We start from the raw sequence: 22912 nt of genomic DNA, 5'->3' as shown, positions 1-22912 counted from the left end.
TCCCACACTTCAAGGGGTGAGACACACAGCGAGTGCCTGTCCCTTTCCAATGCTTCTGCAGGTTCCCGAAGAACTTGGGCAGATGAGGATGGGGTGGCGGTGTCTTAGTCCAGGCTACTACAAGAAATTATCACACACTGAGTAGTTTAAACAGCAAACGTTTCTCACAGCCCTGGACTCTGGATGTCTGAGGTCAGGGAGCCAGCATGGTCAGGGGTCTGGTGAGAGCCCTCTTCCTGGATGCGGATGGCTGACTTCTCCTGTATCCTTACATGGTGGAAAGAAAGTGTGCTAGCTCTCTGGTCTCTTCTTATAAAGGCGCTAATCCCATTCATGAAAGTTCCATTCTGTTGACTTAATTACCTCTTGCCCTAATTACCTCCCAAAGGCCATACCTCCTAATGCCATTACATTGGGACTAGGGTTTCAATGTGTGAATTGCAGGGGTACACAGACATTCAGACTTTCAGACCATTTTTAGAGAACAGAGGCTCATGCCCAGGGTCACACAGCTGGTCAGTGATCAGTGGACCAGCAGGGAGCCTGAGTTTCGGTGCAGTTTCCCTTTCCTTCCCTTCTCCCAGCTGCTGCCAAAAGCCCAGGGACTGTTTGAACAGGACTGACTTTTGCTCCACTTTGCATGGAGGGAGGTGCCTCTCCTGCACTGTTTCAGGGCTCCAGCTGGGGGATGCTGACCTGAGCGGCCCTGGCTTCCTCCCTCTTCCCTAGGATTCTTTTCTGTCCCCTCATTTCAGGATGCTAATGCTGTCCCCTCCCTGCTTCCCCATCTCTGCACCTCCCTGCTTCCACTTTCAGCCTGGAGGACAGCAGGGGCAGCTCCCGAGACAGGCCACCAGTTGCTTATCTTGGCACTCCCTGTAACTCAAACCCCAGTTCTCACTCCAGCTCAGAGGAGCTGGGTGGAAGCAGGTTGTAGACTACCTGTCCCTCTGCTATCTCTCAGAGTGGCTAGCATTACTGCTTTCCAGGTTTTTCTCACCCAAGAATCAGCAAAGCTTCCTATGGTTTTCCCATTTGGAAACAGATTTTGCCTTAGATGTTGCGGTCTAAATTCTTTGGGTTCGTTTTCATGTGTATTTACCCCATGTCCTGTTAGAATTACATCATCCTAGGCTTTAGGCATTATTTATTTATTTTTTGAGACGGTGTTTTACTCTTGCTGCCCAGGCTGGAGTACAATGGCACAATCTTGGCTCACTGCAACCTACATCTCCCGGATTCAAGTGATTTTCCTGCCTCAGCCTTCCGAGAAGCTGGGCTTACAGGTGCTCGCCACCACGCCTGGCTAATTTTTTGTATTTTTAGTAGAGTCAGGGTTTCACCCTGTTGGCCAGGCTGGTTTTGCACTCCTTAGCTCAGGTGATCCACCCACCGTGGCCTCCCAAAGTGTTGGGATTACAGGTGTGAGCCACCGTGCCTGGCAGGCATCATTTATTTCTATCCTATTATTTCACTGGTGTGCTTTTTTTCTGGGCACCATGGTAGGGTTCTCATTCTCAAACTCTGAGATGCTAAAGATTTGGGATGTCCTGTCCCTGTCCCCAGGACATGTGCAGCTACCTCATTTTACAGATTAAGTGATTTGGATCTCAGAGCTTTTAAGGAACAGGACTGAGAGCAGGGTCTGGGCTCCTCATTGACACATTGATTCTGCTATGTCTCTGTATTGAATGAACTGCAGACAGGGAGTAGGGGTTGGAGGTGGGGCATTGTGGATTTCCCAGTGATAGTTACAGCAAGTCCTACTACACGTGGGGCATCAAGGCCCTGGTGAGAGCTGTTCTTGGATTTGTTCTTGTTCTAGCAAGAGAGGGTCCAGGCTTCATAGGAGGTGTGGCCTTGAGCTGGGGTAGGGGGGTGCCATTCCACAGTTACAAGGTTGGAGGGCATGATGGTGGTGGCTTAGTGTGACCAGCCCCATGTTTGTGTTGCTCATACACAGCAAGGCAGTGCTGAATACAACATCAAACAGCCTGGCACTATTGGCAGCAGCCCCTGTGCCCACAGAGTGCTAGGCTTTTGCCTTCTTTGTGCCAGAGGCATGTATGACGGTAAGAGTGTCTGGGTTCCAAATTTGGCTACCCACTTTCTAACTGGCTGATTCCCACTTACTAATTTGACTTTGGTAAGATACTCATGACTCTCTGAGCCTCAGATTCCTCTTGCCTAAACTGGAGATGATGATGATAAGTTCTGCATCCCAGATTTGTGAGGAAGACGAAATGATGGTCCCAGTGAAGCAGGGTGTGTTGGAAATACTTGCTAAACATTAGCAGAGCACATTCCTTCTGTACTTAGTGGAGTTCTAGAAGAACTTTTCCAGAAGACTGAAGTTCCAGAAGATCAAAGTTTACAGCTTAGAACAGAAGGCATCTGTGTTAAGAGAACACATTGCTGTTGGGCAGCCACTTCCTTGCAGGATTCTCTGGTCATTAAGTATGATGTTAACTGTAGGTTTTCACAGATGCATTTATCAGAGTGAGGAATTACCCTCTATTTCTAGTTTGCTGAGGATCTTTACTAGGAATGGATATTGAATTTGTCAAATGTTTTTCTGTAACTATTGAGATGATCATATTTTTTTCTTTTTTAGTCTGCTGATAGGATTATTTGGATTGATTTTTGAACGTTGAACCAACCTTAAATTCCTGTGATAAAATCATATATGGTCATGATGCTTTATCCATTTTATATATTTCTGAATTTAATTTGTTAATACTTTATTAAGATTTTAAAAAATCTGTGTGATCGATACTGTTCTGTACTTTTCTTGAAATGTATTTAGTTTAATATCAGGGTAAGATCAACCTGAAGAAATATGTTGGAACATATTCTCTCCTCTTCCATTTTCTGTGTTTGTATGCATTTGGTATTACTTCTTCCTTAAATGTTTGATGGAATGTACCAGTAATGTCTTTCATTGTGGGCAGATTTTAACATATAAATTCAAGTTCTTTAGTGTACATAGAGCTATTCAGGGAGTATGTTTCTTCTTTAGTGAACTGTTGTATATTTGCATCTTTCAAATAATTTGCTTATGTTATCTAAGTTATCAACTTATTGACATAACGTTGCTCATAAAATTCCCTTGTCTGTAGGATCTTTAGTGATGACCTCTCTTTCATGCCTAAAAGTCGTGTCTTCTCTCTTACTATGTTGATTGGTCTGCTGAGAAATTTTTCAGTTTCACTAATGGCTTCAAAAACTAATTTTCATTTGTTTTATTGTGGTTTCTTTTTGTTTCTCTGTTTTCCATTTTATCAGTTTCTGCCATTTTTTTTTTATTTCTTTCTTACTTTTACTTTTGGATTTAATTTGTTCTTATTTTCAAGTTTATTAGGGTGGAAGCTTAGACCACTGATTTGAAACATTTCTTTCTGAATAAAAGCATTTGATGCTATAAATGTCAGAGCCCTGCTTTAACTACATCACATGAATTTTTACATGTTATTTAAAATATTTCTTCAATTAAAATATTTCATAATTCATCTTGTGATTTTTTTTTTAAATCCATGGGCTACTTAGAATTGTGTTGTTTAGTTTCTGAATATTTGAAAGAAATTTTTTCAAGTATCTTTTTGTCATTGATTTCTACATTGATTCCACTGTGGTCAGAGAACATAACATACATGATTTCAAATATTTTATGCTTGTTGATTATTTTTCAATAGCTGAGAATCCTATCTATCTTGGTGAATGTTCTGTATGTACTTGAAAGAGAAAGTGTTCGGCTGTCATGTGAAGTGTTCCATAAATGTCAATTAAGTTGCTTGATAACGCTGTTTAGATCTTCTGTAGCTTAATTTTTCCTACTTATCCTGTTAATCACCAGAAGAAACTCTTTTTAAAAAAGCAGCTTTATTGATATGTAATTAATATGCCATATAATAATCATGCATTTATTTATTTATTGAGACAGAGTCTCACTTTGTCACCCAGACTAGAGTGCAGTGGTTCAGTCTTGGGTTACTGCAACCTCCATCTTCTGGGCTCAAGTGATTCTCCCACCTCAGCCTTTCAATTGCTGGAACTGCAGGTGGGTACCACCACACACCCAGCTAATTTTTTTTGTTTGTTTTTTGGTAGCGACAGGGATTTGCCATGTGGTCAAGGCTGGTCTTGAACTCCTGGGCTCAAGCAATCTGTCCAACTTGGCTCCCCAAAGTGCTAGGATTATAGGTGTGAGCTGCTGCACCCAGCCTTAAGTCATGGACTGAAAGCATACAATTTAACACTTTTTATTATGTTCATAGATGTGTGAAACCATTTGTTGCTTGTACTTTTACTGTCATATTTAAGAAACCGTTGTTTCTGAGGTCATGAAGGTCTAACCTTACTATGAAGATTTATGCTTATATCTATGTATTTTCCAAGTTGTTAAGATAGAGTAGCACATAATATTCTTTTATAATCACTTGTTTTTTATATTGTCTTTTAATTTCTAATGGTATATATTTTTGTTTTATTTAATTTTTACTTAGGTATGCCAGGCAGTTTCTTATTTTATTACATTTTCCAAAGAACAAATGTTTAGTTGTATTTATACTATATATGCTTTGTATTTTACTAATCTTAGCTTTTGTCTTCATTTGTTTCTTCTTCCTACTCTCTTTTATCTTATTTTATTGTTCTTTTTCTAATATCTTAGATTAAAAATTAGTTTATTCACATTATATCTTTTTTACACTGCTTTTAAAATTTCTCATTATAAAACATTTGAATGAACAGGCACAATAGAAAATAATATTATAAATACCCATGGGCCCATAGTATATTTATCAAATGTTAATGTTAGTGCCTTGTTTTTATTTAAACAATTCAGATTCAGTTGAGACTTACTTTGGTGCCTTTCTACAATCTTGCTCCCTATCTCTTATGCAACCTTTGTTGCAAATTCAATGTTTATCATGCTTATATCTGTTTCTTACTGTAATATAGACTTTGTCCATAAGTAATATGTTGTTTAATCATTATATAAATGGCATTATATGATTATACTATGATAATCTGAATTTAATTTTGTGGTTCTGCATTTTTTTCTTTTTCGAGACAGGGTCTCGCTCTGTTACCCAGGCTGTAGTGTAGTGGTATGATCATGGCTCACTGTAGCCTCGACCTCCTGGGCTCAAAGGATCCTCCTGCCTAAGCCTCCTGAGTAGCTGGAACCACAGGCGTGCACCATCACGTCAGGCTAATTTTTTTACATTTTGCAGGAATGGGGTCTCACTGTGTTCCTAGGCTGGTCTCAAACTCCGGGGCTCAAGTGATCCTCCCACCTTTGCTCCCCCAAAGAGGTTCTGCATTTTCAAAAGAGTTGTAACTATGTTGTTGAAACCTATTTTCTTGCTATATAGTACCGTATTTTTAAAAATACACCTTTTTTTTTTTGTTGTTGCAACAGAGTCTGGCTCTGTCACCCAGGCTGGAGTGCAATGACGCCATCTCAGCTCACTGCAAGCTCCACCTCCCAGGTTCACGCCATTCTCCTGCGTCAGCCTCCCAAGTAGCTGGGACTACAGGCGCCCGCCCGGCTAATTTTTGGTATTTTTAGTAGAGACGGGGTTTCACTGTGTTAGCCAGGATGGTCTCTATCTTCTGACCTCGTGATCCACCCACCTCAGCCTCCCAAAGTGCTGGGATTACAGGAGTGAGCCACTGCCCCTGGCCCAAAAATATACCATTTTAAAAATTGTATTTTTTTTTTTTTTTTTTTTTTTTTTGAGACGGAGTCTTGCTCTGTCACCCAGGCTGGAGTGCAGTGGCCGGATCTCAGCTCACTGCAAGCTCCGCCTCCCGGGTTTACGCCGTTCTCCTGCCTCAGCCTCCCGAGTAGCTGGGACTACAGGCGCCCGCCACCTCGCCCGGCTAGTTTTTTTGTATTTTTTAGTAGAGACGGGGTTTCACCGTGTTAGCCAGGATAGTCTCGATCTCCTGGCCTCGTGATCCGCCCGTCTCGGCCTCCCAAAGTGCTGGGATTACAGGCTTGAGCCACCGCGCCCGGCCGAAAAATTGTATTTAATACCACAATGTAGTATTTATTTGAAGTCATTGCAAGCAACCGTAAATAGACTGGTACACTCAAAGTCATCACTTTAGCTCAGGTTTTCTATTTTTAAAAAATTTTAAAAAATTTAAAATTTTTGCTTTAAGTTCTGGGATACATGTGCAGAACGTGCAGGTTTGTTACATAGGTATGCATGTGCCATGGTGGTTTGCTGCATCTATCAACCCATTATCTATGTTTTAAGTCCTGTGTACATTAGGTGTTTGTCCTAATGCTCTCCCTCCCCTTGCCCCCTACCCAAAATATACCATTAAATTTTTTTTAAAGAGATATATTTGTAAAAGAGATGTAACTATATTGTTCAAACCTACTTTCTTGCTATATAGTACTATATTTAAAAAAAAACCATGCTTTATTTTTCTGTTTTTACTTGTTGGATATTTATCTGGTTTCCAGTTTTTTATATTTTGAACAATGTATTTATTAACCTTCTTATTCAGGCTTCTCTAGGCAAATTTGTAAGAGTCATTAAATTATTTGCCCAAAACTGCTATTCCTTAGTAATAATTAAAAGCATTTTCAACTCTACTAGATATGGCCAAATATTTCCAAAGTGGTTTTATCAGTACCTTCCCTTATCAGCAGTTTATAAGAATTAGTGTTGCTCTAGATCTTCTCTGACACTTAGGACCATCAGACTTACTCATTCTTTCCAATCTTGTAGGAGTGTGTACACTTGTTTTAATATGCATATCTTTAATTAGTGGTGACATTAAGTATCTTTTAACGTATTAACTATGTTTTCTGTGATGCTTGTTTATATCAATAATCTGACAGGAATGTGTTATGCTGCAAACAACAGAAAATCGAATCACCAAGAATTTCCATAAGTAGGATTTTTTTCCCCCACCTAGAAAAAGAATTTGGAAATAGACAGACCTGGGCCAGCTTAGTGGTTCTATGATATTAATATCTCTGGCTCTTCTTTCATGATCCTCTGATTGGCTTAGCATTTTGGGTCTGCAGTGGCTATTGTGCTTCCTGACATCACATCTTCTCTTTGGTATGAAGAAGAGGAGAAAGAAAGCCAGGGTGGTGTCGATATCAGGACAGCAAAAAGTTTCCCACAACTCCCTGGTAACCTATTTACATTCATTGGCCACCCTTATCTGGCCGACTGAGAAAATTAGAATTTTAACGAGGCATATTGCTGTCTTGATTAAACTCAGAGTACCAGTAGCAAGGAGGCAGTGGAGGGAGGGGTAACAGGTAGGTAACTAACAGCATTTGCCACGATATCTGTTGCGCCTTTTTTTTTTTTTTCCAGACAGAGTCTTGCACTGTCGTCCAGGCTGGAGTGCAGTGGCGGGATCTCGGCTCACTGCAAGCTCTGCCTCCCTAGTTCACGCCATTCTCCTGCCTCAGCCTTCGGAGTAGCTGGGACTACCGGCGCCCGCCACCATGCCCAGCTAATTTTTTTGTATTTTTAGTAGAGACGGGTTTTCACCGTGTTAGCCAGGATGGTCTCAATCTCCTGATCTCATGATCCGCCTGCCGTGGCCTCCCAAAGTGCTGGGATTACAGGTGTGAGTCACCGCGCCCGGCTGCAGCTTTTTAAAATTTTTTTTTTTTTTTTTTTTTTTTTTTTTTTGAGACGGAGTCTCGCTCTGTCGCCCAGGCTGGAGTGCAGTGGCCGGATCTCAGCTCACTGCAAGCTCCGCCCCCCGGGTTGACGCCATTCTCCTGCCTCAGCCTCCCGAGTAGCTGGGACTACAGGTGCCCGCCACGTCGCCCGCCTATTTTTTTGTATTTTTTAGTAGAGACGGGGTTTCACCATGTTAGCCAGGATGATCTCAATCTCCTGACCTCGTGATCCGCCCGTCTCGGCCTCCCAAAGTGCTGGGATTACAGGCTTGAGCCACCGCACCCGGCTTTTTAAATTTTTAATTTATTTTTATTTTTTTTTAAATAAGGCTATTCATTTTTCAATTAATGTATAGGAATTATTTATTTATTCTTAGATTTTTTTTTTTTTTGAGACAGAGTCTCGTTTGGTCACCCAGGCTGGGGTACAATGGCATGGTTATAGCCCACTGCAGCCCTGAACTCCTGGGCTCAAGCCATTCTCCAGCCTCAGCCTTCCAAGTAGCTGGGACTATAGGTGCACACCGCCACACCTGGCTAATTTTTTTTACTTTTTTAGAGACAAGGGGTCTTGCTTTGTGACCCAGGCTCGTCTCGAACTCCTGGCTTTGAGCAATTCTCCTGCCTTAGCCTCTCAAAATGCTGGAATTATAGGCCTGAACCATTGTTCCTGGCCAAGTTTACTTTTTATTTTTATTTTTTATTTTTGGATTTTGTAAGAAAATTAAGCTCCGATACACTGGCGGTGATTCTCAAAGTGTTGTTCATGAATTCCTGGGGTCTGTGACGCTTTTCCTGGAGGTCTTCAAGGTCAACACTATTTTCACAATAACACTACGAGGTTATTTACTTACTTTTTTTTTTTTACATTTGTACTAATAATGCAAAATCAATAGTGAGTGAATCTTTGGTGGTAGTCATTGTATTTCTCACCATCACACACTCACAATAAAATCAATGATGGTTTCACTCCTTGGTGAAACAGTAAACTTTGTATTGTGTAACAAAATGGGAAGTATGCATGAACCGTTTCTGTTGCAAACTGACGTATGATGAGTGTCTTGAGAAAAGCACGTGTGATTGTTCAAGTTACTTGCTGAATTAGCCTCTTTATTTGTGGAACACCATTTTTACTTGAAGGAACACTGACAGACGAGCTATATATATTTTTTTCAGACTTGGGTTTTTGAAAATAAAGTGAATCTGTCACTTCAAGGAAAACAACTGATAGAATTCATGCCAATGATAAAAATTCAGCTTTAAAGCAAAAATTAAAGTTTTTGAAAACTTGTGTCTGCCACAATGGGCTTATTAGTTTCCAAATACACAATGACTTTTCTTGTAAGATTCATGGTGATATTTACAAATGTGACTTTTCAGATGTTGCAAAATAAAATAAGTCAGTGTTTGGAAGATCTGCTTGACTCAATGAACCAATATTCTTCAAAGAACCAATGAGTAATGTTGCAAAATTATGCATGGGTAAAAGATTCATTCAAAATGAAAAATAAACCAATGGATTTTCAACTTATTTTGCTTTTTAAATATTAAACTTTTTATTTTGAATTAACTTTAGACTTACAGAAGAGTTGCAAAGTAGTTCAAAGAATTCCCATATACTCAGCTTCCTTTTATGGTAACACATTATGTCACTAAGGTACCCTGATCAAACTAAGAAATTAACATGGCTAATAAATATTAATACAATAAAATACAATAAATTCATTGATATGGTTTCAGATACTGCATTGCAACTAACATTTAAGAAATTACTACTTGTTTGAATTTTGATGTAGTATCAGAGATTATCTGAAAAAATGATTAATTCCCTTTTCTTTTTTCTATATACATAACTGGATGAAGTCCAATTTTTCAAAATATACTTCATCCAAAATTACATTTTGCAACAGACTGAATGCAGAAGCAGATATGAGTAGTCCACCTGCGTTCTATTAAGCTGGGCATTGAATAGATTTGCAAAAATGTAAAGCAAGGCCACTCTTCCAATTACACACACACACACACACACACACACACGTAAATTCCAAAATCTCCTAATCCTCCTCCCTGCCCACAGCCCCCATCCCCTAGTAACAACTTTAAAAAATTCCACATGTGAGATAATGTGGTGTTTGTCTTTCTGTGTGTGGCTCATTTCACTTAACATAATATCCTCCAGGTTCATCCATGTTGTTGCAAATGACAGAATTACCTTCAAAGGCTGAATAATACTCCACTGTGTACAAGTAAGTCCTCACTTAACATCACTGATAGATTCTTGGAAACTGTGACTTTAAGTGAAATGACGAATAACAAAATCAATTTTTTCTCATGAACTTTTTAACAAAATGACATTGAACGAAATGACATTATTTAAAAGACTGGCTGTATGTTGTTCTGCTTACAGTTGCAGTTTCCAAGAACCTATCAATGACGTTACATGAGGACTTACTGAATATGTGCCACATTTTCTCTATTTATCTGTTTATAATCACTTAGGTTGATTCCATATCTTGGCTATTGTGCATAATGCTGCAGTGAACATGGAAGTTCAGATAACTCTTCAGCATACAGGTTTCATTTTCTCTGGATATTTATCTAGTAGTGGGATCACTGGATCATAGGATACTTCTTTTTGTAATTTTTTTCAGGAACCTTCATACTATTTTCCACAATAGCTGTACTAATTTATGCTCCTGCCAACAGTGTAAAAGGCTCCCTTTTCTCAACATCCTCTTCCACATTTGGTACCTTTCATCTTTTTGGTCATAACCATTCTTACAGGTATGAGGTGATATCTCAATGTGGTTTTAATTTGCATTTCTCTGATGACCTGTGATGCTGAACAGTTTTTTATATACCTGTTGGCTATTTGTATGCCTTCCTTTGAGAATTATCTATTCTAGTCTTTTGCCCATTTTTAAAAATTGGTTTATTTGTTTTCTTCTGTTGCGTTGTTAGAGTCCTTATATATTTTGGATATTAACCCTTTATCAGATGTATGGTTCGCACATATTTTCTTCCATTCTGTAGAGTATCTCTTTACTCTGTTAATTGTTTCCTTGGCTGTGCAGAAGCTTTGTAGTTTGACATTATCCCATTTGTCTATTTTTACTGTTGTTGCATGTGCTTTTGAGTTTATATCCAAAAAATAATTGCCCAGATCAATGCCATGGTGTTTTTACCCTGTTTTTCAATTACATATTTGTTTTAGAATGCATCATTATTTTTAATTAAATATTATGCAGTATATGTTAATATATGATGATTTATCATTATTTGAAATAAATATTTAAAATTTTCTCAGTTTTAATTAGGGGAAATATTGATAGATATAACCCACAACAACAGAAGCTCTTTGTGATACTCAGTATTTTTAAAGAGTGTATAGAGGCTCTAAGAGCTAATTATTTGATAACTCTTGTCCTAAAGGATGCATTATATGTGCTGAGTTAACTCTTCCACAAGGCATATAGGTTGGTACTATCTATATATCATCCTTAGGAAAATTGAGAAAAGTCATCATTCAAATTATGTTTCATAGGGCTTATTTCTCTTACAGAACCCCAGTCGAGAAAAATTGTACTGGATTTCCATATGTTGGTACATATAAAATATGTTGAACTGCAGTTAGTAGCTAAGCCCTCTATACATGTTTGCTGTTATTATTAGTTTTATTAATAGTTGTGATCATTTGATGGTTACAGGTATTTAAATGTTTTCTCTCATTTGGTGTTTTGATTTTTTAAAAATTTATTTTATTATACTTTATGTCCTAGGGTACATGTGCACAACGTGCAGGTTTGTTACATATGTATACACATGCCATGTTGGTGTGCTGCACCCATTAACTCGTCATTCATATTAGGTATATCTCCTAATGCTGTCCTTCCCCGTCCCTCCACCCCACAACAGGCCCCGGTATGTGAAGTTCCCCTTCCTGTGTCCAAGTGATCTCATTGTTCAGTTCCCACCTATGAGCGAGAACATGTGGTATTTGGTTTTCTGTTCTTGCGATAGTTTGCTGAGAATGATGGTTTCCAGCTTCATCCATGTCCCTACAAAGGACACGAACTCATCCTTTTTTATGGCTGCATAGTATTCCATGGTGTACATGTGCCACGTTTTCTTAATCCGGTCTGTCATTGATGGACATTTGGGTTGGTTCCAAGTATTTGCTATTGTGAATAGTGCTGCAGTAAACATACGTGTGCATGTGTCTTTATAGCAGCATGATTTATAATCCTTTGGGTTTATACCCAGTAATGGGATGGCTGGGTCAAATGGTATTTCTAGTTCTAGATCCTTGAGGAATCGCCACACTGTCTTCCACAAAGGTTGAACTAGTTTACAGTCCCACCAACAGTGCAAAAGTGTTCCTATTTCTTCACATCCTCTCCAGCACCTGTTGTGTCCTGAATTTTTAATGATTGCCATTCTAACTGGTGTGAGATGGTATCTCATTGTGGTTTTGATTTGCATTTCTCTGATGGCAAGTGATGATGAGCATTTTTTCATATGTCTGTTGTCTGCATAAATGTCTTCTTTTGAGAAGTGTCTATTCATATCCTTTGCCCACTTTTTGATGGGGTTGTTTGTTTTTTTCTTGTACATTTGTTTCAGTTCTTTGTAGGTTCTGGGTATTAGCCCTTTGACAGATGAGTAGATTGCAAAACTTTTCTCCCATTCTGTAGGTTGCCTGTTCACTCTGATGGTAGTTTCTTTTGCTGTGCAGAAGCTCTTTAGTTTAATTAGATCCCATTTGTCTATTTTGGCTTTCGTTGCCATTGCTTGTGGTGTTTTAGACATGAAGTCCTTGCCCATGCCTATGTCCTGAATGGTATTGCCTAAATTTTCTTCTAGGGTTTTTATGGTTTTAGGTCTAACATTTAAGTCTCTAATCCATCTTGAATTAATTTTTGTGTAAGGAGTAAGGAAGGGATCCAATTTCAGCTTTCTACTTATGGCTAGCCAGTTTTCCCAGCCCCGTTTATTAAATAGGGAATTCTTTCCCCATTTCTTGTTTTTGTCAGGTTTGTCAAAGATCAGATGGTTGTAGATGTGTGGTATTATTTCTGAGGGCTCTGTTCTGTTCCATTGGTCTATGTCTCTGTTTTGGTACCAGTACCATGCTGTTTTGATTACTGCAACCTTGTAGTATAGTTTGAAATCAGGTAGCGTGATGCCTCCAGCCTTGTTCTTCTGACTTAGGATTGTTTTGGCAATGCAGGCTCTTTTTTGGTTCCATATGAACTTTAAAGTAGCTTTTTCCAATTCTGTGAAGAAAGTCATTGGTAGCTTGATGGGGATGACATTGAATCTATAAATTACCTTAGGCAGTATGGCCATTTTCACGATATTGATTCTTCCTATCCATGAGCATGGAATATTCTTCCATTTGTTTGTGTCCTCTTTTATTTCATTGAGCAGTTGTTTGTAGTTCTCCTTGAAGAGGTCCTTCACATCCCTCGTAAGTTGGATTCCTAGGTATTTTATTCTTTTTGAAGCAATTGTGAATGGGAGTTCATACATGATTTGGCTCTCTGTTTTTCTGTTATTGGTGTATAAGAATGCTTGTGATTTTTGCACATTGATTTTGTATCCTGAGACTTTGCTGAAGTTGCTTATCAGCTTCAGGAGATTTTGGGCTGAGATGGTCGGGTTTTCTAAATAGACAATTATGTCATCTGCAAACAGGGACAATTTGACTACTTCTTTTCCTAATTGAATGCCCTTTATTTCTTTCTCCTGCCTGATTGCCCTGGCCAGAACTTCCAACACTATGTTGAATAGGAGTGGTGAGAGAGGGCATCCCTGTCTTGTGCCAGTTTTTAAGGGGAATACTTCCAGTTTTTGCCCATTCAGTATGATATTGGCTGTGGGTTTGTCATGAATAGTTCTTATTATTTTGAGATACGTTCCATCAATACCGAATTTATTGAGCGTTTTTAGCATGAAGGGGTGTTGAATTTTGTCAAAGGCCTTTTCTGCATCTATTGAGATAATCATGTGGGTTTTGTCTTTGGTTCTGTTTATATGCTGGATTACGTTTATTGATTTGTGTATGTTGAATCAGCCTTGCATCCCAGGGATGAAGCCCACTTGATCATGGTGGATAAGTTTTTTGATGTGCTGCTGGATTCGGTTTGCCAGTATTTTATTGAGGATTTTTGCATCGATGTTCATCAGGGATATTGGTCTAAAATTCTTTTTTTGTTGTGTCTCTGCTAGCCTTTGGTATTAGGGTGGTGTTGGCCTCATAAAATGAGTTAGGGAGGATTCCCTCTTTTTCTATTGATTGGAATAGTTTCAGAAGGAATGTACCAGCTTCTCCTTGTACCTCTGGTAGAATTGAGCTGTGAATCCGTCTGGTCTTGGACTGTTTTTGGTTGGTAGGCAATTAATTATTGCCTCAATTTCAGAGCCTGCTATTGGTCTATTCAGGGATTCAACTTCTTCCTGGTTTAGTCTTGGGAGAGTGTATGTGTCCAGGAATTTATCCATTTCTTTTAGGTTTTCTAGCTTATTTGCATAGAGGTGTTTATAGTATTCTCCGATGGTAGGTTGTATTTCTATGGGGTCAGTGGTGATATCCCCTGTATCATTTTTTATTGTGTCTATTTGATTCTTCTCTCTTTTCTTCTTTGTTAGTCTTGCTAGCAGTCTATCAATTTCGTTGATCTTTTCAAAAAACCAGCTCCTGGATTCATTGATTTTTTTGAAGGGTTTTTTGTGTCTCTATCTGCTATGATCTTAGTTATTTCTTGCCTTCTGCTAGCTTTTGAATGTGTTTGCTCTTGCTTCTCTAGTTCTTTTAATTGTGATGTTAGGGTGTCAATTTTAGATCTTTCCTGCTTTCTTTTGTGGGCATTTAGTGCTATAAATTTCCCTCTACACACTGCTTTAAATGTGTCCCAGAGATTCTGGTATGTTGTATCTTTGTTCTCATTGGTTTCAAGGAACATCTTTATTTCTGCCTTCATTTCGTTATGTACCCAGTAGTCATTCAGGAGCAGGTTGTTCAGTTTCCATGTAATTGAGCGGTTTTGATTGAGTTTCTTAGTCCTGAGTTCTAGTTTGATTGCACTGTGGTCTGAGAGACAGTTTGTTATAATTTCCATTCTTTTACATTTGCTGAGGAGTGCTTTACTTCCAACTATGTGGTCAATTTTGGAATAAGTGAGATGTGGTGCTGAGAAGAATGTATATTCTGTTGATTTGGGTGGAGAGTTCTGTAGATGTCTATTAGGTCTGCTTGGTGCAGAGTTGAGTTCAATTCCTGGATATCCTTGTTAACTTTCTGTCTTGTTGATCTGTCTAATGTTGACAGTGGGGTGTTAAAGTCTCCCATTATTATTGTGTGGGAGTCTAAGTCTCTTTGTAAGTCTCTAAGGACTTGCTTTATGAATCTGGGTGCTCCTGTATTGGGTGCATATATATTTAGGATAGTTAGCTCTTCTTGTTGAATTGATCCCTTTACCATTATGTAATGGCCTTTTTTGTCTCTTTTGATCTTTGTTGGTTTAAAGTCTGTGTTATCAGAGACTAGGATTGTAACCCCTGCCTTTTTTTGTTTTCCATTTGCTTGGTAGATCTTCCTCCATCCTTTTATTTTGTACCTATGTGTGTCTCTGCACATGAGATTGGTCTTCTGAATACAGCAAACTGATGGGTCTTGACTCTTTATCCAATTTGCCAGTCTGTGTCTTTTAACTGGACCACTTAGCCCATTTACATTTAAGGTTAATATTGTTATGTGTGAATTTGATCCTGTCATTATGATGTTAGCTGGTTATTTTGCTCGTTAGTTGGTGCAGTTTCTTCCTAGCATTGATAATCTTTACATTTTGGCATGTTTTTGCAATGGCTGGTACCAGTTGTTCCTTTCCATGTTTAGTGCTTCCTTCAGGAGCTCTTGTAGGGCAGGCCTGGTGGTGACAAAATCTCTCAGCATTTGCTTGTCTGTAAAGGATTTTATTTCTCCTTCACTTATGAAGCTTAGTTTGTCTGGATATGAGATTCTGGGTTGAAAATTCTTTTCTTTAAGAATGTTGAATATTGGCCCCCACTCTCTTCTAGCTTGTAGTTTTTCTGCCAAGAGATCCGCTGTTAGTCTGATGGGCTTCCCTTTGTGGGTAACCCGACCTTTCTCTCTGGCTGCCCATAAAATTTTTTCCTTTATTTCAACTTTGGTGAATCTGACAATTATGTGTCTTGGAGTTGCTCTTTTCGAGGAGTATCTTTGTGGTGTCCTCTGTATTTCCTGAATTTGTATGTTGGTCTGCCTTGCTAGGTTGGGGAAGTTCTCCTGGATAATATCCTGCAGAGTGTTTTCCAACTTGGTTCCATTCTCCCCATCACTTTCAGGTACACCAATCAGATGTAGATTTGGTCTTTGCACATAATCTCATATTTCTTGGAGGCTTTGTTCATTTCTTTTTACTCTTTTTTCTCTAAGCTTTTCTTCTCACTTCATTTCATTAATTTGATCTTCAATCTCTGATACTCTTTCTTCCAGTTGATCGAGTTGGTTACTGAAGCTTCTGCATTTGTCACGTAGTGCTCATGTCATGGTTTTCGTCTCTGTTAGGTTGTTTATTGACTTCTCTGCATTGGTTATTCTAGTTATCCATTCATCAAATCTTTTTTCAAGGTTTTTAGTTTCTTTGCGCTAGGTTCGTCATTCCTCCTTTAGCTCTGAGAAGTTTGATTGACTGAAGCCTTCTTCTCTTAACTCATCAAGGTCATTCTCCATCCAGCTTTGTTCCATTGCTGGCGAGAAGCTGCGTTCCTTTGGAGGGGGAGAGGCACTCTGATTTTTTCAGTTTTGAGCTTTTGTGCACTGCTTTTTCCCCATCTTTGTGGTTTTATCTACCTTTGGTCTTTGATGATGGTGATGTGCAGATGGGGTTTTGGTGTGGATGTCCTTTCTCTTTGTTAGTTTTCTTTCTAACAGTCAGGGCCCTCAGCTGCAGGTCTGTTGGAGTTTGCTTGAGATCCACTCCAGTTAGGCTACTCACAGTTAGGCTCTCCCAGTTAGGCTACTCGGGGGTCAGGGACCCACTTGAGCAGGCAGTCTGTCCGTTCTCAGATCTCAACCTCTGTGCTGGGAGAATCACTACTCTCTTCAAAGCTGTCAGATGGGGACATTTACATCTGCAGAGGTTTCTGCTGCTTTTTGTTTAGCTATGCCCTGTCCTCAGAGGTGGAGTCTACAGAAGGAGGCAGGCCTCCTTGCACTGTGGTGGGCTCCACCCAGTTCAGACTTCCTGGCAGCTTTGTTTACCTACTTAAGCCTCAGCAATGGCGGGTGCCCCTCCCCCAGCCTCGCTGCGCCTTGCAGTTAGATCTCAGACTGCTGTGCTAGCAATGAGGGAGGCTCTTTGGGCGTGGGACCCTCCAAGCCAGACATGGGATATAATCTCCTGGCTTGCCGTTTGCTAATACCGTTAGTAAAGCGCAGTGTTAGGTTGGGAGTGACCCGATTTTCCAGGTGTTGTGTGTCATGGTTTCCCTTGGCTAGGAAAAGTAATTCCCTTCCCCCTTGCACTTCCTGGGTGAGGTGATGCCTCACCCTGCTTCAGCTCTCACTCGTTGGGCTGCACCCACTGTCCTGCACCGACTGTCTGGCACGCCCCAGTGAGATGAACCTGGTACCTCAGTTGGAAATGTAGAAGTCAGCTGTCTTCTGTGTCACTCACGCTGGGAGCTGGAAGCTGAAGCTGTTCCTATTCGGCTATCTTGGTGCCCCTCTCCAGGTGTTTTGATTTTTAATTGTCTTTATGATATGTTTTTTGTGTGTAGAAATTTTAAACTTTAATCTGTATTCAAATTTATCAACATTGTATCTTGCAGCTTATTCTTTTTATGTCTTGTAGAACAAATTCTTCCCTTCCCCAAAGTTATAACGATATGCTTTTATATCTTTCTCTAAATGTTTTCATATTTCCAAGTCTTCTTTTTCACAGGCTTAGGAAACCACTCATGTCAGGATCACCAGTGACCTCCATGTTGCTGAATTCAGTGTCCAATTCTCAGCCCTCACCTCATCTACCCATTAGCTGCACTTGCAAGTTTCCTTTCTTCTTGCTTCCTGAAATTGTTTCTACACCTGGCTTGGGATACTGCACTCACAGTTTGTTCTCCTGCCTCACAGGCCTCTCTGTCCAGATCTCCTTTGGGTCTTCCTCCTCTTTAAGTATTGGAGTGTCTCTTCTGGGACAATGTCCTTGGGCGTCTTCTGTTTTCTACCACTTCTCACTCTCTAGCTGATCCCATCCATTTCCTTGGCTTTAAATATCATCTGTACACTGATAACTCAAAAAGTTTATTTCTTAGTTCCATCCTTTCCCCTGAATCCTATTTTATTCAACTGCCTGTTGAATGTCTAATAAGCATGTCAAACTTAATTTGGCCAAAACAGAATATTGATATCTCCAGCCTCTTTTTCCCATGTTCTCCATTTCAGTAACATAACCATTAATTTTGTGTCTTAAACCAAAAACATTCTTTCTATTGTTAAAAGGAAAACTTCAGCTGAATTAAATTAAAGGAATTTAATTGAGGAATGAATGATTTGCCAATCGGGCAGCACTCAGAATCACAGCAAATATAGAGAGGCTCCAGGGATGTCTTGTGGTCAGAACAAATTTATAGACAAAAAAAGGGAAATTGGAAGTGAGGTGCAGAAACAGGTGGATTGGTCACAGGTTGGCGTTTGCCTTATTTGAGCACAGTTTGAACACTCAGCAGTCTATGAGTGGCTGAAGTATGGCTGCTGGGATTGGCCATGACTCCCCTGTTGTTACAGGCTCATACTCTTAAGTTAGGGTTTCAATCTTGTATACCTATTAAGTTAGATTATGGTTCGTCCACAAGGACTCAAATAGAGAGCAACAGAGTCCTTCTCAGACCATTTTTAGTTTACTTTCACACTATTTAACTATATTTTTGTACCCATTAACCATCCCCACTACCCCCACCCCCAGCCCTACTACCCTTCCCAGCCTCTGGTAACCATCATTCTATCCTCTATCTCCATGAAGAACTTTATTTCTTTTCCTTTTTTTTTTTCTTTTAAAGAGACATGTTCTTGCCCTCTTACCCAGGCTGGAGTGAGTGCAGTGGTGCAATTACAGCTCACTGCAGTTTCCAGCTCCTGGGCTCAGGGCATCTTCCTGCTTCACCCTCCCTACTAGCTGGGACTAGAGGCATGCACCACCACGCCCAACTGAAGAACTTTATTTCTTAAAGTTCCTTATTTCTCTCAGATGACAAGAAATCTGGAGATGAGATGTGCTGCAATGGGTAATATTAGTTTAGCTGCTCAATAAGATCACGAAGTATCCCTTCCCTTCTATCTTTTGCCTCCCCATCCTTAGCATGTGGCTTTTATCCTCAGGGTTGCAAAAGTTTTCCAGGGGCTCCAGGAACCATTGCTTCATTACCGGCAGGAAGAAGAAGGTGGGGTAAAAGAATGAAGAGTGGGCCGGGCACGGTGGCTCATGCCTGTAATCCTAGCACTTTGGGAGGCCGAGGCGGGTGGATCACTATGTCAAGAGATCAAGACCATCCTGGCTAACATGGTGAAACCCTGTGTCTACTAAAAATACAAAAAAATTAGCCCAGCCTGGTAGTGGCACCTGTAGTCCCAGCTGCTCGGGAGGCTGAGGTAGGAGAATGGCGTGAACCCGGGAGGCAGAGGTTGCAGTAAGCCAAGATCATGCCACTGTACTCCAGCCTGGGCGACAGAGCCAGGCTCCGTCTAAAAAAAAAAGCAAAAAAACCCCCAAAAAAACAAAACAAAAAAGAGTGAAGAGTAAAGAGGTTTCTCCTAAGACTTATCCATTTGTTTGGAGAAGAAGAACCCTTCACTGGAACATCTGCTTATATCTTCTTTGTCAGAAATGGGGACATCTTGTCACTCATAGATGAATCACTTGCCAATGAGAATAATATTACCTGATGGGATTAGATCAATTTTTTTTTTTTTGAGATGGAGTCTCACTCTATCACCCAGGCCGGAGTGCAGTGGCATGATCTTGGCTCACTGCAACCTCTGCCTCCTAGGTTGAAGCGATTCTCCCAGCTCAGCCTCCCGAGTAGCTGGGATTACAGGCATGCGCCACCATGCCCAGCTAATTTTTGTAGTTTTAGTAGAGATGAGGTTTCATCATATTGGCCAAGCTGGTCTCGAACTCCTGACCTCAGGTGATCTGCCCATTTTGGCCTCCCAAAGTGCTGGGTTTACAGGCGTGAGCCACTGTGCCCTGCCAGATCAATTGTTATTTGTCCTTTGAGGCTGGGGTCAAAACTCACTTTTCCTAAAATAGGGGGGGATCTCTGCTGCTCCCTGAACCACTTGGGGTTCTGTGGTGAGGCAAGCATGGAGGGTGGGTAGTTAATTGGCAGTATCTGCTGTAATAGCTACCCATTTTTTGTTGCTTTACCTTTTCCCCTTGCTTAGCAGGATTGGTAATCCTCTTATCATTTATTTTTACCCACTATTAATTTGAAAGTTTTATAATTCTAAGTAGTGATTGCCTCTCTGTTTCTATCAGTCACAATTAAATCGCTGTTTCTTTGCTACTATATTGCTCGTAACATACTTAAAAATAGCAATGTACTCCTATATATATCTGGAGAATTACTGCTGCCATGCGCATATAGAAAAGCCTGAAATTTCAGTAGATTAATATGATGAAGGTTTATTACTTAACTATTTCACGGTTTGATGTGGGTTGGGTATTTCTTCTGTGTAACTTGCTTTCAAACATTGGCTCATGGATCAGGCTGCTTTTTCCTTGAAATTCCACCATTTATTTCCAGCTGGGTGGACAACAGTGAAAATGTGAAGGCACACCAGCTGCTAACTGTCTTAGCCTGAAAATGGCACAACAAATCCCTTCCCTGACATTCCGTAGACTAGAATTCAATCACGTGGCCCCACAGAACTGAAGGGAAGCTGAGGAATGTAATCAGTCATCTGTGGGCTGAGGAAGAGACATGGGGTGGTGGACATTGCATTGTCACTGTCCTAAATTGTCATTCTGGCCATCCACACATTTCATTCTTCTCCTGCCTCTAAAATACACTCACCACCTCTTACAGGGGACACCTTCAGGTCCCAGCCAGTCACTGCATCCAGCTCGAAGTCCACTGTCTCTGGGGTTCTGCACTCGTCTCCATCAGGTCTGAATGTGCTGAGGGGACATCATTTAAACACCTGTCCCCCCTAAGGCACTGTACACAGTATTGGAGCAGGGTCAGAATACCCACTAAGGAAATGCCACCTGGAGAAGTGGAGAACGTGAAAGTCACAGTCTCCAGTCTGTAGCATTTCTGAAGTCCTACAGGTCAGGACCATGAAGTTTCCCTGCCTTGCAGTGAAGATAACTCCTTGAGTGAACATTGACTCCAGCCTGGATGAGGCTTTTTGTCTATAATTCCCCTTGGCCTCCTCTGAAGTGAGTGTTGAGGATCACACCCTCTAGACCAGTGAAGCCTTTGAAACCTGCCTGCTGGTCATCAGACTTGGATGCCCAAGGGCCATTTAAGACATGAACAACCAAAGATTTTTTAATCCAGGCTCAGAAACTTAGGTGGCTTCTGTTTGCTTCCATGTCCCAGTAACGGCATCTAAAATTCTTTTCTAGACATATTTCTCAACTTGACGTTCTTCCTTTGCCCCTTCACCTTTGCGCCTCTCAGTTTCACCTGAAGGACATCTTCCTTGAAGCTTTTTCTAAAAATAAGTGTGAGAGATCACACTTTTTTTTTTTTTTTGTGAGACAGAGTCTCACTCTGTCGCCCAGGCTGGAGTGCAGTGGTGCAATGAGAGATCACATTCTTAATGTGGCTGTGTCAGTCTGGTTTCTCCGAGGAGTAGAGACAGGATGGGATTAATCATACAAGGTTTTATTAAGGGAAATGTCTGGGAGAGAAAAAGGGCAGGGAACTGGAGGAGGCTGAGGGAATCATTGCAAGCTTGACCTTGAGTGAAGGAGAGGGCAAGGGACGGTGGGTGGAGGTGTTATAGGTGGTTGTGCAGTCCAGGGAAAGCGATCTTTTGGCAAGGAGGTGGGCGTCTCCTGGGAATGAGCCTAGCATCTTCAATAAAAGGCTGAGCAGCCTCTGGGAAGCAGGGCCTTGGGTAAACGCAAGGGCACAGGAGTTGCGGGGCTTAGTCAGTGATGCTCCCTGTGGTTGAAGGTGGACGGAGCACATCCTCATGGTCACCACAAGAACTTCACAGAGCCTGACCTGCAGGTGCTATGTGCCCTTCATCACTTTATTCACTTTAGAATTTTCCTGTGCTCTGTCATGCAAAACCTTTAAAAATTCCATCTCTTGCAATGTGGGTCCTGCTATATGATGAGATGCTTTTTCCAATCCTACAACATCTCAAATTTCTGTATTTGCTCTATTCCCTTTTCATTTCAGCTTGCAAAGCACTCAGTTCTTTCTTGAATTCGTTTCTTTCTCTTAACATCTTGCCAAACACAGTCACTAGCAACCAACACTTATTCCTCATGTTCTATTTTTCAACCTCCTCCCTTAGAATGAAAAGTTCAGAAAGCATGGCGTCTGCCTTTGAAGTTACAGTGTCTAGCTTTTTAAGTGAATGTTTTGCTGCTGCATAACATGGATCTCTAGCCTGTTAAATATCACTCACCACCCAACTGCTAAGGCAGTAACACAGTTTATATTTCTGTTTCAGCAGCACCCTGCTTTTGGGATACATTTTCATTTTAGTCCTGTAATCAGTGGAATCTGCTGCAATAGGCAAACTGAGAAATCTCAGTGGCTGAATTTAACACATTCTTATTTCTTGCTAGTGTTACAGTCTGTTGTGGGCCAGGGAGACTCAGGGCCCCAGGCTGCGTCATCTCACTCCACCACCTGATTCCTTGTTTCTAGCCAGTGGACGTGAAGGAGAGAGTGCAGAGCGGGCCCACTATCTCCTAACTGCCTTGGCCAGGGAGTGACACAAGTTTCTTCCTCCAGAGAGTGCTGCAATGTCCCTTGATGTTCTTGTAGCAAAGTCCAAAGCTTGTACTGCTCACAGCACAACAGCCAATAAGTTGAGAGACAAGGTGTGGGGCAAGGAAAGCAACTTTATTTCGGAGACCCAGCAAACCGAGAAGATGGCAACTAGTGTCCTAAAGAACCTCCTAAGCTAATATGAATTTTGGGTTTCTTTTATGTTAAGGGAAGGGGGAAGAGGTAGGGGGTTGAGATGGA

The 22912-nt window shown here is 40.7% G+C and overlaps 1 protein-coding gene across 2 annotated transcripts in view; it reads left to right on the top strand.

Moving 5' to 3' along the window:
• Positions 1 to 22912, top strand: part of SH2D4B (SH2 domain containing 4B) — a 111139-nt gene that overhangs the window by 11566 nt on the left and 76661 nt on the right. The gene's annotated exons all lie outside the window — the stretch shown is intronic.

The sequence above is a fragment of the Macaca thibetana genome, chromosome 9 (assembly GCF_024542745.1).
Source record: "Macaca thibetana thibetana isolate TM-01 chromosome 9, ASM2454274v1, whole genome shotgun sequence".
NCBI lineage: Eukaryota > Metazoa > Chordata > Mammalia > Primates > Cercopithecidae > Macaca > Macaca thibetana.
This window is presented reverse-complemented; position numbering and strand designations above follow the sequence as displayed.